Here is a 16140-nt window from a genome sequence, read left to right on the forward strand (position 1 = left end):
TAATTGGATAAATATGTTTATAAAATCTTGCTTCTTGATAAAATTTTCCCGCTATAATTATTCAAAATCTTTTTTCTGTACTTCAATTCTATTTTAATTACCTTTTTATATCCTAATATATCTTAACCTAATCTTAATCTAACAAACTCAATATATAAAGTCTTATTTCAATAAACTTAATTAAACTTTCTTTTGGGAAGGCATTTAAGTTCAAACTAATATTTCTCTTACACTAGAATTTAGTTTTTAAAGTATTGTCCTCTCTCTTCCTTGTAGCATTTGTTAAGATCTTTACAACCTAGGTGTATTCAATCTTAAGTAGGTATAGATATTCTACTACGGCTAATCAATTTAATGATTATTATATAGTTGATTTTCATTTTCGAGATATGTGAACAATTTTATTTAATTAAAGGTCTTTACATCCTGGTGTATTTAACCTATAGATAAATGTCATTCTTTTTGTTAGGTATTCTTTTGCCATTTTTAGAGAGAATATACTTGGGTTCCAAAATTGTACTGCTTAAAGAAACACTAGAATTTATACTTTCATTGCCTCAACATATAAGAGTTTAATTAAGATGCTTAAAGGTCCTCTATATATATCTATTTATTTAAAATCTTACTTTAATAATTACTTAGAAAAAATTCTTTTTATATTTTCAACTAAAACTCAACAGTTATTATATTTGGAAAGAAAAACTGGCTTTGTTAAATTTAAATGAAATAAACTTTCCTATATTGCTCTTTAATTTGTTTAAGATCATAGAGAATATTACATTAAAATATTTTTCTAATTTTACCTAGGAATCTACAAATTTAAACGTACATCTAAGATCTTTTAATTAGGAGAAAAAATTAAAGGAATTTTAATAATATTTCAAAAAAATTTCATTATGCAAAAATTATGACAAAACTTAAGGCAATAGTTCTACAATTTTGTATTACATATATCTAGTTCTAGACTCCTTCCTAAAACATAAGATTCTATCTAATGTAAGCTATATACTCTATCTTATAAAATTTATTGAAAATTTAATTGATATTATAAAATAAAGCCTACCAAAAATTCTCTTCATTCTTTAATCACTTAAAGTTTTATGTTTCACCGTCTAAAGTTTGTTGTAGACATAACTGCTTAAATAATTTTTCCGCCTTATATATTAAAACCAAAATATGATTGAAACAAAGAAAAGTTTTTATTTGTAGTCTCTCTTTAATCGAGCTCGGTCTTTAAAATTCTATTACAATGTTGAAAACACATATGATATTAGTTTTAAAGTTACTCAATATTTTCTGAAAGAAAACTTTTAATCGAAAATCCGAAAACGCTTAAAACTAGTTAATAATAACAGTTGTTTCCATGTACAGGGATGAGATACACTTTACTTTGAATATTTTAAATGCATTGGAGTGAGATACACTTTACTCTGAATATTTTAAATACATAAGGATGATATTTTTTTTTGATTACCTATTTTGATTCAACTGGTTTTTTTTTGAATAGATAATTTGCTTTTTAGGTTATCGACTGGAAGAAAAATTCTACTGGAAGGAGAATAACAAATGGTTAAAACATTGTTTTAACTAAAGTTGTCAACCCCCCCCAAAAAAATATTGTAAAATTTACTTTTAAAAACTGATACTTAGAACTACTGTTCAACTATAACAATGCTTAAATTTTAACGTCTACTTCTAGATCTCAAAGGTATTGTTTCCAATCTGTTTATTATAAGTTTTTTAGAGCTATTTCGAGGCTTGTAATGTGCTTTAATTTTTTCATATAATTCCTTAGATCCAACTCCCAAAAACGCTATTGAGCTAAACACAAAAATATTAATGAATATCTGATAATATGAATTTCTGAAATAGTTACTTATATGTTTAATAATTGTAGCTTGTTCCAGATTATTTCTGGTATCATTAACTTTTAATTCCAATAGATGTCTTTGATCAGATGTTAACGAGGAAGAAATTACTTTAAAATTAGATTGTCTTTCTATTACCACATCTCCTTTGTGAGGTAGATTAAATTCCAATTTCCCATTAAACATAATATGTACCGGGTAATTTGAACTATTTAAATCCTTTTGAAGCCCTATCACAAATGCTTTACCTATTTTATCATCATGTTTAAAAAGCAAAATTCCCTCGTTTGTTATTTGAAATAATTTTGTATTGCTAATAAACGGACAATATTGAATAATAAGGTCAAATTTCTTATCATTTATATGTTTCAAACAAAAAGTTATAGCTTCATTCAGTCCTAATTGTTTTTCATCCTCAGTGATAAATTTAGCAATCTTTTGGTTTTCTGTATTGTAGTAATAATAAGCATCCAAAGAAATTCCCGCGTATGGTATCGCAATCAAAGAATTATATTTAATTTTGTTTGATAAAATATTTAATTCTAAATAGAATGTTGGTTTACTATCAACCAGACCTGATCCTATAAAATTGATATTTACTAAGTCAGAGTGTTTATTTTCAGGAGTCAATTTTCTTCTAAGATCATTTGTTACAACCCCTTGGAAACAATATTTGAAAGTTACAATCCAATTTTCCAGAAAACTTATTAAAATTCTTGCAGGAATATAGAGATTATTAAATGTAAGATCTACCCCTCTAATAAAAGTATTATCTTTTCTCATTGCTTCAGTTATGGAAGGTATAGGTTGAAAAGCTTCCTTTAAATATTTTTGATGCATTTTAAAATTATCCAAATGAAAAGATTGTTTATTTTCATCTATTATATAATTTACTTCGAAATCTGAGTTAATTTGTTGATCTAGAGCTGTCATATGCGAAATTATTATATCAATTTCTTTTGATAATTGGTCATATCTATTTGTAAGTACAAGAAATTTATTCAGACTAATAGCTATATTTGAACCTTTTGCTTCAATTTCAGCATTATTAGTATTTAGTTCAGTTTTTAAATCATTAAAAGATGTTCGGAAGAGTGTGTTTACATCCTTCATATTTTGGTTGTAGTCAAAAATAATCTTTACCACCGATTTAGTCGAGTCTAGGTATTTATCTCGGTTTATTTTTTCATGATAGAAAAAATCTATCACATCTTCTGAACATGAAAATGTTATGAAAATAGCCAAAAATATGATGTTCTTCATGATGAAAAAGAATTATATTTTTTTTAAAAGCCAAAAATGTTGTTTGCTGTTATATTGTTGCTCGTATAGTAAAAATAATTATATTTAAAGCATGAAGTAATCTAAAGGAAGTTTAAAATAAGAAATTGACACTTGTCATTGTTCATCTCTGGTTTGTGTTTAATAGATATACCACAAATAGAGTGATCAACAAAAATTTTAAATTTTATTTTACTTTAATAGAACTAAATATTTTAAATATCATACAATGTATTTTATCTTCTTACTACACTAATTAAAACCTTTATTATTACTTAAAATTATAAAATTAAAATTTTGGGCAAAAATTTAATTAAATTAGACTTAAAAGTAATGAACCTACTCTATACTTTTTGTTCGTCTGTGTGTATGTCAAATGTTATTTGTTTTGGTGTTTCTTCAGTCTTTACAGAAGAAAGTAAATTTTGAATTAATTAGAAAAAGGTATATATTTTTTAAAAGATTAAATGGCCTGATAATAGTTAATTCGTGATATCTAAGCAGAGGCTGGATTTAATTTTATAATAACAATAATCTATGATGATAATATGTTTTAAGTGCTAAATAATATTTTACTCATATCCTCATAAAATTTCATCTCCTACTTGAAACGCTCTAGTGATTTTATTTCTATTGGCCTTTGTTTTATAATAAATTTTCTCGTAGTTTCCAAATTTTTTGTCAAGCTTAATTGTTGTTTCAAAGAATTATACACTGCGAGAAATTATAGGATGAAATTTTGGTACTAAAGGTTAATATAAAATCATTTACTAAAATGTGACTCAATACCAAAACTAATTGATTAAGTGTAAAACCTGTCTTTGTTATACGATTATAGTTATGAAATTGAGCGCTTATAGATGGTAAAAAAAATATCCAATTTAAATTAGGTTGATTAGATAATATCTTTCTCATTATTAATTTAACTAGCCCCACGTAGCTCCCTGCTGCTTAATTAGACATTCTAAAGAAATTTGATAAATAAATAAATTGACAACCCAAAAGAGCTAATAATTTGATTGTTTTATTTGAGCTAAATAAATCAGCGTTATTTGCTGTTCCTAAACTTTCAGTAAAATGTGTATCTATTTCAGAACTCTAGCTGTTTGTGGGAAAACCGTTAGCTTTTTGCTTTTATAAAAACATACATGCTACACATATACTTGCATATTTATGACGCAATTTCTGTAAGTTTAGATTACAGTAATTCATTAAATTGTCAATCATTTTCTTAGGACCGCCATGGTTTACAGATGTATGAACCATAATTAGATATTTATCCAAAATACTATAAGGCATATCAATTCTGGAATTAAATACTGTTCTAGCATTATGTTCAGCTAAATTCGTTAAGAAATGCTAACCCAAAAATTTAAGAATCTACTTCATTTCTTATTATATTTTCCATCTATGTAGAAAGTAGAACGATGTCTGTCTGTCTGTTTATAACTTAAGATCTCAGTAATTACTAAACCGATTGGGCTCTTTTCTTCAGGGAATAAACCTAATGGTCCTGCGATTTAAAAAAGTTGCAGCCCCCACCGAAATTCTAAAATGCAAAGAATTATGTTTATCAAACTATTTAGGACAAGGCCCCTAGAGGCTAGTGGTGAAGCCGCTAGTTGCTTTTAAACTACTAATTTTATAATTAACTAGAAAATTGTTAAATTTTATTTTCTTTGTCTCTTATTTACTACATTACTTTCTATTGTTTTTCCTTATTTACGATTTTACTTGGAACTGTTTTTCTGTCAATTTTGATCTGTCAATCTCAATAAACGGCAATTTATTTTCTACCCATACACGCCACTCTTTTACAGTCATTATAATTTGTTTAGGCCTGTAGTCATTTAAGGAATCTTTTGCAATATATGGTGATTTAATATGAGCAATGTCAGGTTTACTAACTTGAAAAACGCGACTTAGAAATTCGTTGGATTATTTTCAAATTTTATGAAAACTAAACCTAAATTTGTCTAGTTATATTCTATCTTAACCCCCCTAATTACTAATTTTAGTATGACTGTCTTAAACATTTTAATTATACAGATAATAAAGACATTTATTGTCACAGGCTAAAGTAGTTCATCAGAAGTTACTATTTTTTTTTGCTTGTAATAACCCTAAAATTGCATATAAAATAAAACTATAACTAGAAACTTTTTATAGTCATTATAAAATTGCTTTATACTGCCCTATCATTGGTCAATTGATATGTATACTGGCCTACCATTGGTAATAATGATAATAACTTTAGAAACTTTTTACAGTCACTATAAAATTACTTCATACTGGCCTATCATTGGTCAATTGATATGTATACTGGCCTGTCATTGGTAATAATGATAATAACTTTAGAAACTTTTTACAGTCACTATAAAATTACTTTATACTGGCCTATCATTGGTCAATTGATATGTATACTGGCCTGTCATTGGTAATAATAATAATTTCGTATTTAACTTATTGCCATTATGCTCAGTATCTAAGATATGTTTGTACATAATATGTTCTCTAATAGTTCAAATACAAATATTCTCAAATTTTGTTGCACAATTTTGGAGCTGCAACATTTGCTCCAAACATATAAATAGTAAAGTTTTAGATTATTCTTGATACCCTATTATTATTGAGTAAATTTAGGTTATTTTGTATCGTTTTTTCAATAAATTTGTAGTAAAGAACTTATTATCATGTGCTTTGTTAGATAATGAATTTTCATAAAGCACACTCTCTCTATTTCGTTTTATTAATAATACTTTATTGGGCTTTAAAATAATTGTCATTTGAGTTTTCTGAAAAGATTTGAATAGTAAAGAAGCTTTTTCAATATGACTTTGATAAGCGCTGGTAGTAACCCATGAAGGAATTGTTTTTTCATTAAAATTAAAAATATATTTTTTATTTTTAAACTCCGGATAAATTTCATTAATTCTCATTGCAATAATTAATGTATCTCTAAAATATTGGGCCTGTTGCCTTGGTAGTTTTTTCCTTTGTAAAATAAGGTCAGTTAAATAGTTACATATAGTTTCAATTTCCATTTTAAGGTGATACATTTTCATGTTTAGTTTTTTTTTCTTGATATACTGTGTGTGTAAGAGTATTTATGATTATTTCCAAGCTTAGAAATGTATACCTTTTTATATATTACAGTATCAATTGTTCATTTTCAAAGACTAGAATAGAATGATTTGAAAGCTACTACAAATATGGCAAGGACTTGGCCAATGGTTCCAAAAATTGTTAAATTTCGATTTAATTGATAATGGGATATCATAATATCATTCCGATTTGTTTAGAATCCCAATTAAACTGAATGTTCAACATCATAATAATCTTTAAGTTCATATTTTGTTATTACTTTTTCTTTAATGTTTATCTGCTAAAATGACTTTTGGATAATTTACATTAATATTAATTGCTGTATAATCTAATAGATCTGGCGAATGATTTGAAAAGCTAATATCAACCTTATAACATTTAGATTTTATCTTTAACTTTTCTTTGAAAACTAGAGGTTCATTTATGACAATATTTTTAACTGAAACCTCTTTTTAACATTGGGTAATTTACTTTGTGATATAATAGATACTTTATCTGTTTTAAGCCTTTTCATTTATCGTTTTAATATGTTTTGAATTATCTTTAATAGGATTCAATGTGTATTGCTTATTAAATAAATCAATTATTGCTTTAATTACCCAAGAAAAAGTTTTATTACTTAAATTTTCAACTAAGGCATTTACTACATACTGATATTGTTATAAAGTTTTACTAAAGTTGCTATTATTTTTAGTCTATCCATTTTATCATATAGAACTTTATATTGTAAAACTAATAATTTGATTTCGATTACCTATTTAGGTGATTTTGAAAATACAGAAGCATTTAAATTACTAAAATATCTGTAGCATATGGACTGTTTATTATCCTATTCCCATATTTATTACGTTGAATTACTTTAATAGTATTTTCTAGACTACTAGGCATTAGTATTGACCAAATAATGTTTGCATTCTTGATGCAATAATAAAGGTGAATCAGTTAGAAATTGATCAAATAAATCAACTATCAAAATTTTATACTAAGTACTGGCCCTCTCGTAAATAAAACATGGACATATAAACTGAGCCAATAACATCAATAGTTCTATTTGTTATACCATATACTTCATAATTACTTTCTTTTTATTAAAGACAAGATATTTTGTTTACTTTATTCAGAACAAAGTCTTATAAATATAAGAATCTCATTATACAGGTGTCAGCTCCTGTATCATACATGCCTGTGGTTTGTTTAGATTTCGAATCTTTAAATGAAAATTTACATGGTATATATATTTTTCGTCCTATATCTACAGAAATATTTATACTTTTCAGCTCCCCAGAGGGTGGGTTTTGAAAAGATTTGTTTTTTAAATTTAGATTTTTTTATGTTAAATTACCCTATTATTGCTTACTAAGTTGCCACCTCTTTTCAGCATTAGGATATTTCCACCTACCCTGTATTTTAAGTTGTTTTGCAACTGGCCTTATAAAACACCTGTAAGATGGATGAAATAAAGTTTTACCAATCTCATTTTTACAGACAAGACAAGGTTCAGAAATTGGGGCCGTAAATTTTATAATTCTTTCATTATTTTTTGTTTCATAACAAAATTTACTGCTAGTGTGGTTGCCTTTACCACATAAATTATATTTTAATCTACCATTTACTTTAATATGGTTTCCATAATCTTTACTGTTAGTATTCTTATCATTATTTCTGCTATTTTATTTCAGAGCTATCTCTTAAAGGAATATGATTAGGATTTTGTTTTATGTTATCTCTATTATTATAATCTTTATATCTTTGCTGACTATCATTATTACATATAGTGCCTGCAGGGCTTATATTGTTAAAAGACTAAGAATTAAAGTTGTGATAATTTCCATTCCCTAAAAATTCTACTTGTGATTAATCTCAGATTTTTTGCTAGCATATTGTTTCTTGCAGAAAATCTAGGTGCAGGGATATCAACTACTTTTGACTTCTCTACCTTATTATACCTTTATCTATTGCCATCTCTTTTATAGTTTAAATCAATAGCACCAGCATACTTTCTAAGTGCTTGTACTAATTCAGAAAATGTTGGGAGTCTACCTAACTTTGAAACTAAATCAGCTCTAATCTTTACCCCATCATTTATTGATCCATCAGGTAAATTTTTTAATAAGTATCCAATAGCAGTTAAATTATAAATTTGAGTCCTAGCAGGCTCTTCATGTTCTAAACAAGCTCTTTGACATAGAGCCAAAATTTTACTAACAACTTTATTAAATGTAGGATCCTTAGGCAAAACAAAATTCTCAAGTTCTAATTGGGCATGCTCAGGCCTTAATCTTGTATCATATTTAGTCAATAACGCGTTATATATTTCAAAAAGTGGTATATTTCCATCTACCATTGTAGCTACACTATCATATACTTCTCCTGTTGTGCATCTTAGGAGTATTTCTTTAAATGTATGCTCAGATAATTTACATTGAGCTTGTGCCGCATTCATATTTCTCAAAAATTCTACAACGGAAGGAGTGCCAAAACCGCTAAATTTATGTCTAGTAGGAAAAGTGTGATTGATTAGACCTAGCTTTTCATCAGAAATAACTGAAATAGGACTGCAATCAAAACTTGGGGGGAAAATTGTTTCAGCATGATTGATAAAGTTACTAAAAGCTTTTTCTCTAACATGTTTCTGTAAGGCCTCATTAACACGTTGTTCTACTAAGTCTTCAATCTTACCCACTCTCCTATTGACATTATCATTAATACTAGTTTCTAAGTCCTTTAAATGATCATTAAAATCATTAACAGTTTCATCTACTGATTTACCTTTAGGTAGATTTGTTTTCTTATTCAAATCATTTATTTGAGCAGTTAATTCAAGCAATATACGGCCTAAGTTATTATCAATAGTATTATTAAACTTAATATCTTGTTTTAGTATCTCAACAGTATCATTATTATCATTTACTAAGTCTATGTCTTTTGCATTTCTAGACATAACTTTTTCAGTAATATTAAACTCAGGGCTAGTTTCATCTTCTACTAAATCCTGAGATGAGATTGGTAAACTTTCTAAGTCCCCTTGTCCGTCGGACTTAATAAGATTTGACATATTTCTCAAATAGTCAATATATTTTTCCCTACTTTTACTACGTTTTCTTAGTGATTTCATTTTGAATAAGTATAAAAAGATCCTTAATAGATGTTAAAATATGACTGACTAAAAACCACTATTGGTTTAAAAATTGTGGGATCAAAAATTAATAAAGTAATGAAAAATATAGATGTTAATGAAATTATTAAACTTGAGATACAAATATAAAATTAATTTTGCTGGCTAAAATTTCTTTCTATTAAAACTTGAGATACTAAATTTTAAAACTTGAGATACAATTATAGAAGTTAGTCTAACTGATATAAAACTTCTTATTAAAGCTTATTAAAGAAGCTAGTCTAGTTGATATAAAACTTCTTAAAGGATTCCTCCCAATTTTCTTTGGTACAATAATGCAAAAAGAACCCTTTACTTAAAATTCGCCGCGGACTTAATATACAAATGTAAAATTACTCTAACTGATATCAGAACTTTTTATAAGATTCCTCCCAAAATTTTTTTTGGTACAGTAATGCAAAAAGAATCTATCTCAAAACTTGCGGACTTAAAAATGGAAATATAAAATTATTCTAATTGATATAAAACTTATTAGAAGATTCCTCCCAAAAATTTCTTTTGGTACAGTAATGCAAAAAGAATCTATCTACACTCCTTTTTTAAAATATTCTTACCAACCGTCTGGTACAATAATGCAAAAAGAATATATCTATAAAAATTGTACTCTAGAAACATTCTTACCAATTTTCTAGTACAATAATGCAAAAATAATATACCTGGAAAAATTGTACTTTAGAAATATTCTTACCAATTTTCTAGTACAATAATGCAAAAAGAATATACCTGAAAAAATTGTACTTTAGAAATATTCTTACCAATTTTCTAGTACAATAATGCAAAAATAATATACCTGGAAAAATTGTACTTTAGAAATATTCTTACCAATTTTCTAGTACAATAATGCAAAAAGAATATACCTGAAAAATTTGCACTTTAAAATATTCTTACCAATTTTCTAGTACAATAATGCAAAAAGAATATACCTGAAAAATTTGCACTTTAAAATATTCTTACCAATTTTCTAGTACAATAATGCAAAAAGAATATACCTGAAAAATTTGCACTTTAAAATATTCTTACCAATTTTCTTGTAAACTATTGAAAAAAAATATATATGTATAAACTTCACTTTAAGATATTCTCACCAATTTTCTAATACACTATTCACTATTGAAAAAAATATATATGTAAGAATTTGCACTTCACTTTTTAGTTATATTACTTTGCACTTCACTTTTTAGTTATATTACTTTGCACTTGCACTTTAACCCTTCTGCATCTCCTTATAATGTAAAACCTGTTCAGCTTTAGTTTTTTTTTTTTGTAAAAAACAAACTAATATGCACCCCCCTTTACACCAAAAAAAAATATTGAACAACCCGATGTTGCACCAAATGATATGTTTTCTCCCAATTCTAATAAAACGTGCCAAGTTTCAGATCAAGAAGAGAATACCAACCAAGTTGAAGCCAATCTCCAACTCATATGACAAAGCATAAACTTAGCTACCAAACCGAATAAGTTAAACGCAATATTGTCAAAGTTTACAACATTTAGTTGGTTAGACTAAATTGATTCAAGTGATAGATGTGATAAACAATTCAACTTTGCCAAAGAAAAGCAGTTCAATTCAATACTTTAAACTTAGATTAAAATTATGTTATGAAGTACTTATAAGCTATAATTTGTGAGAATATTAAATAAAGCTAGATTTTCCAAGAATAAATAAATAAAGATTTATCCAATGCTTAATTAAACTCTAGCAAGCTACCAGGTGTATTTTGCTTTTCTTATAACAATAGAAACTCAGAGTAAACTGCATAGCCGGCTTATACAAGTACAACTTGATGCGCTACCGTACCCTTACTCCTAGAATCCAAGCTATTAAGCTACAGAGCTGTACTAATCAGTGTCCCAAAATCTAATTCAGCATGTATTATACAACTTAATATTTCTTATCAAGCATCCTTAAAGAGAGGTACAACTATAGAGGTTCCCATGTTCCGGTGTGCTCTAGGGCCTCTAGAGTGTCAACCGGTGCGAGTGTCCCCCTAGGGCCGCGACCAATGGCCACAAATATACTAGCATTCTCTAGGGCTTCTAGAGTGTCATCTAGTTGCAATTGCTTGTACACAAGGCTCTCAATTGCATTTGTGTCGTGCGTTTCAGTCCCTAAAGCTCCAAACGCCTACAGATAGCTGTCCTTTAATCTCTAGTAATTTTGCAAAACTTAAAATATTTGTATCTACTATATATGTAATTGCTAACCACGTTGATTCCTAACCCTCAACTAAGAATGATTCTATTTTTGCACTTGAATAATTCCTAATCAAGTTGGAGGAAAGAACTCCACTCTTTACTAACGTTTTCCAAAGGTACTAGGGCTTTCTAACAAGCTTTGATATTAGCAACTACTTTGAATTTCTAAATAAAAGGAATCATCAAAGTATTTTTGAAGTTACTTTATATTTAGACAATATAGTAGCAAAGGTCCTTTAATAAGTTGTACATGTAGACTATCATAACCTAATGAATATCAACTATATACATAATCACTAATCACGCTATTCCCTCCGCAGGAATAACTCCGCTCTTTACTAATCGCTTCCAAAGGTACTAGGACTTTCTAACAAGCTTTAAATTAGTAATTATTTTGCTTTCTAAGAAAAAGTCTATTAGATAAAGAATATTTAAATAATAAACATTTACCAAGATAATATAGAGGCAAAGGTCCTTTAGTAAGTTATGATATGCTTATAAGTTAAGTTTTGAAATTAGTTTTACTTTTACTCTTAAACTGCTCAAGTAATGGCAAAATTAATACAAAGACCTAAGTGTTGTAAACACTTCCACGCGAGGATCTCATATTATTTATTAACTTTTGTGCAATAAAGAACTGTTGTCTTTCAACTTCAAGTTCAAATTATTCAATATATACCAAAGTGAAAAATGTACTAAGTGTTTATTGTTTATACTTTATTGTTGATTAAATGTGAGTATCATAGTTTAGTATTGTATTCTAACATAAGTATAATAATGTTTTTTAAGTTATTTTCAATTATTTAATATAAGGTTAAATATGTTTTATGACAGTTAAAACATATCTTTGGATTTGCAAAGTGTAAACCATAAGTTCTTAATAAGAAAGTAAACTTTAAACTTATAATATTTGATTCTTTAAGATTTTCTTTACACTTGACATGTAATTGTTTGTTATCCAAATACTTTGAAAAATAATCATCAAACTTCATTATGTTTTGTAAATTTACAAGTCCAAAGATATAATAGTTAAACTTAGATAAATTTGCTAAAGATAGATTTTTTAAGCAGCATAAGTATATGATTTTTCAGAACTTAGACTATTTCTCTAGTTTTGAGCTTCATTTGATTTTTACAAGTCCCAACAGGGAACTTGTAAAATTTCTATAAATCTCAATAAGAGTAAAACAGAAATTAAGATAAATGAAAAATTGATACACATAAAAATAAACACCATCCTTATAAAAACTAACAGAATGGTTAAGAAAAGAGATAGTATACAGATAAACACATTAGATAGGTTAAACATTAAGAGATACAGAGGTTAAATAAAAGATTACGAGTGAATGAGTGTGCAAGGCTCATTGAGAACCAAATACTTTGCTGCTCTATTTATACTGAGATCTTAGAATGTTCTAGAATTTAGTTAATGGCATAATCTGATGCAATCCTAGCTTTTTGTGCAATAAAAAGTATAACAAAAACTTCTACATCAGTTTTTGTCATATAATAAAGAAGATTCTGGAAACTTACACATGATGCAATATTAGCTGTTTATGTCATAATAAAACTTCTACATCAGTTTTTGTCATATAATAAAGAAGATTCTAGAAACTTACACATGATGCAATATTAGCTTTTTATGTATGACAAAAACTTATTCATTGGTTTTTGCTTGTATAATTAAAGTGTTTCTAAGAACATTCTAGTATCTATATACAATTACATAATACAAAATAATGATGAAATTATTGAATCACAGTAAATAACTATACTCTTGTTTCCTACAAAAAGTCTAGAATATTCTAGATATAAAACACAATTATATAACTTTGAATTGTTGTGCAATCCTAGTTTTTGCTCTTGTAAAATTGTAGCAAAAACTGCACTTTCTGTGGGAAACTCAAAATATACTAATACTTGGTTTTTTTTTATGTATTTTAAAACTACAATTCTTTTTATGTTTTTTTTTTTATTTTTAGAACTTTTTTATTTAGTTTACTGGACATTAGTCAAATTGATTTTTTTTGTGTATTTTTTAATAAAAAGTAAATCAAATCAAAACCATTGTAGAGTTTCAATAAAACAAGGATGACAACATCCATAGAAGCGATGCTCTGAAACAGTAGGACAAACAGACATTAACACTTGTATTATGTCAGAGCTGAATAATCAGAATGTAAATGTATAAGAGTCAAAGCAAAATTGTAAGCAAATTTGTTGAAAAACTGCTTGATGCAGGATAATGTTTATGGACATACTTACATTTTTAGGACTTTATTATAGAGTTGCTTCGCTTACAATATTGTACTTTGTTGTCCCAGGAATCAGTATAGCAAAAATCAGACCAATCGGATAATTAGGTCACATACAAATTTCTTGTTAAAATTGTAAAAAAAATCAACATATTTAAAATCGACGTACGGACATTCTAGTAATGATTATAGAGTTGCTACGCTTTCTAAATCGTACCTAACTTCTACAGTAATCACAATGCAAAGTTTTAAATCGATTGGACAATTCTAACATGCCTAAATTATCAAAAATAACTATACGGACGGACGTACGAACGGACCGACCCTAATTATAGAAAAGCTTCGCTTTTAAAAACAAACAAATGGTACCTATAGAATATCTTTGCGATGCAAATTTAAAACACACCTTAAAGCATTGCCTTTCACAATGGATATATAGGACAAACGTGGATATATTGACAGGGGAAAATTTTTCATCAATTTAGTTTGCTTATAGGGACCTCATTTATTGGCAAGTTCGTTTACCAGTTGGAGGGTAAAATGGGGGGATTGAGAGTTTTGTTATTTTAGCCAGCTGCAAGTATTACTTTATCAGAGCACATGAAAATCTGGTGCAACATCCAAGTAATAATATATCCTTTTCTTTCACCGACCTTTTGATTCACCATGAAACTTATTATTGCAAAAATCATATCGAGAAAGCTGCAAAAGAAAAAAAGAAGTTGCGAAAGAGAGAGAGAAAGGGAAAGAGAGAGAGGGAGAGAGAGAGAGAGGGGGGGGAAAGAGAGAGAGGGAGAGATAGAGAGAGAGAGTACGTGCTAAAATATTGGAAAAGAAAAATTACTTCGTCTGATTGGGTTTTAAAGAAAGGCTTTACATGGATGGCAACATGCATAAAAGCAAATCTTATCAATCTAAAAACAACATAGCCCTATAAATCCTACTATAAAATTTAACAAAATATAAATGGACATAAAATTTTAAATACGCTTTCTGAATTATACCTTATTGGTATTTAAATCATCATAAAGGGTTTGAAATCGCTTTGAGATTCTAACATGTCTCAATTCACAATCGTAGTGAACCGGTGCAGTGGTATGACAAACGGACAGACACAAACCTACGTCAAAGCTTTCCTGTTAAAAAGAGAGAGCGTGATAAGAAATAGGACTATTATATCCATATGTAGCGCAGCAATAACAGAAATGAATAAGGATAATACTGTAAGAGCAGAAAATTTGTTAAATAATTTTGCACATTTCATAAGATAGGCTCATATATGCGGAGACTAAATTTCTTGCAAGTATTGAGAATAAACAATGAATTAATTTCTCGTATTCATTCGAATAACTATTCCAATATCGCTTTGAAACCGATTGATATATCAGATGGATTAGAACTCGATCAGCTGTACTGAAAAAATCATGTATAGCATCGTTTTACAGACATTTTTCCAAGAATATTAAAATAAAAATCATAAACTTAATACCAGTTTTGTTAACCAGGGCCTTCGGCATTCGGGGCTAACAAAACTAGTTTAAATCTCATAATTTTTCATTTTAATATCCGCGGAAAGCTGTCTATAATACGAAGCGATAAATAACCAGTATGATTTTAACATTTTCAAGACTCATTAGCTCATTGAGTGACGTATGGAGGTACAGACAGGCCCAAAATATAGAGCAGCTTCGCTGAGTAAAAATGTGGAAAGGGGGATGATTGTAATATATGGTGTGTGTAAAAATGAGAAATGTATTTTTTTGCATGGAAATGATGACGGCGCAAAAACGGAATGGTTGATGCAAAATTTTGCCAATCTGCAAATCTTAAATTGCAGCCAAGGAGTATTTACTTAGGGGCGTGCAAAAGGGGAGGTTGTTGCCAAAGACCATTGTATCATAATTTGAAAAGGTAGAGTGTATGTCTATCTATTTTTCTCTTAAGATTTTGCAAATAAACTCTAGAATATATATAAATGCATATTTATTTATGTATAATTATATGGATATTATTCTTAAATTGGACTTTATACTTTGGTTTATTATTTCCAGTATTTTAACTTTTATAGGGCTAAAAACTCAAACTTAAAGAAAACGTCCATAGCTTTTAAATAAGTAACATTATTTTTTAAAAATAATGCTGCGCCCCTAACATCAAGTTATAAGAATATAGCATAAAACAATCTTAAAATATGCTTTAACTTTTTTCATAGTTTTATGTACACTTGACAAAGAATACGCATAAGAAAAATAGGCCG

Source organism: Acartia tonsa, chromosome 4, assembly GCF_053477335.1.
Source record: "Acartia tonsa isolate MP-2025a chromosome 4, ASM5347733v1, whole genome shotgun sequence".
Lineage (NCBI taxonomy): Eukaryota > Metazoa > Arthropoda > Copepoda > Calanoida > Acartiidae > Acartia > Acartia tonsa.